The sequence below is a fragment of the Lepisma saccharinum genome, chromosome 14, assembly GCF_977018435.1.
Source record: "Lepisma saccharinum chromosome 14, izLepSacc3.1, whole genome shotgun sequence".
NCBI lineage: Eukaryota > Metazoa > Arthropoda > Insecta > Zygentoma > Lepismatidae > Lepisma > Lepisma saccharinum.
The window spans coordinates 65,419,524-65,421,071 of record NC_139242.1 but is presented as its reverse complement, the minus strand read 5'-3'; positions in this window follow the sequence as shown (position 1 = coordinate 65,421,071).

Genomic DNA, 1,548 nt, shown 5'->3' with positions numbered 1-1,548 from the left:
TTTGTGTATTAGCGTATTTAATTGCTGAACCTACATGGTAGGGATTAGGGGGGTTCGTTAATTTCTCAAGAAAATTCTATTATATGAAATCTTACTAAATTGTCTCTTTCTTCAGTTATTGTTCTAACTGTTCTTTTTTATGTTCTGAGTAATTTCAAAAACAACATATTTAATTTTTCTTCTTGTACAACTTAGTGATGACTTATGCCAAACCTTGACAAATGTGTTGATTTTTAATTCAATCTCCCTATATTAATAGCACTGCAACAAATTGCATGTTTAATTGAAATGGAAAATGGCAGCATTGCTCTTTCCAAGTTTTGAGCTGGGGGAAATGGAGATGCAAGTTTCCTGAATAGTTTAGCTACTAACAGCTAGATTTCTGGAGATGCCGCAGCCCCTTGGTAGTCCTTACCATTACCACTAGTATATTGCTTTGTGTTCCATGGATAATTTCTATGAGATTATGTAGACCAAAACTGTGGTTCAATTGTCCCTAACACAAGAACTGAACAAAAGGTTGGCTGTATTTTAAGAAAACAGATCATAACCAGGTAGGTAAGATACATATTGCAACTTTCCACAGACTCAATGGTATTAAATATTAACTATTGCTGTCTGAGATGGTGCTGCAGCTTTTATTATTTTCTGTCAAACCCAACAGTTATATTACCAAGGTGGATGAAGTGGTGGTGGTGTGTGTGTGGGGGGGAGAGAGAGAAAGAAGTTGTGAAGTGTACAAGTTTTGCAAAATAAGTGGTAGAGCAACCACAGCGTTTAACAACATCCTTTACTCATGAACTTCACTCATGAGTAAATAATTTCTAATTCTAATTCTGCTGATTTCTATTAGTAGCTCACCTGTTATTTGTGGTACAGCTTGCTACTGATAGTTAGCTCTAGTGTTGCAAGACAGTGCAAATTTCTTTGAAAGTAGGATAAAGAGTTGTTCTAAAGACAACTAAAAAAATGCTTTGGGGTGAGGCTGGGGGGAGAGCTTTGAAGTAAGAATACCATGCTTAAAACACGACAAGTAATCACCTTATTATAAAAATATAAAATGCTTTCAGAAAGAGCAATAGTGTTGGACAGAATTTTTATGCTGAAATCTGCAGAGAACAATTATTCAGGGAGATTTTGAGTGTATGTTCCCCTACTTAAGAGTTTATGCGTGCATGTAAGACTGAGTGATTTATTTCACAAAATTCACTCCTCTCCTTGTATTAATGGTGATTAGCTTTAAATAAAACATAAATGTATTTTGCACACAATTTAATAGAAATATTACAATATAAAACATTATTAGTTACTGCTTCATACAAATATAGAGTATCTAAACATTACAATCAATAAGAAACAGACAATGTTTAGACATAGAAAGCCTTTCAAACTCTATATAACATTCATTCTAACAACTAAGTTCTAATATTCGTAAGGATTAAAGATGTATATTTTCCATTTTCCTCAATAGTGGGAAATAAAACAATTTGTTACCTGTAGGATATTCACTTGATAGATTTTGATAAACTATTTGCAGTTGAAATTTTG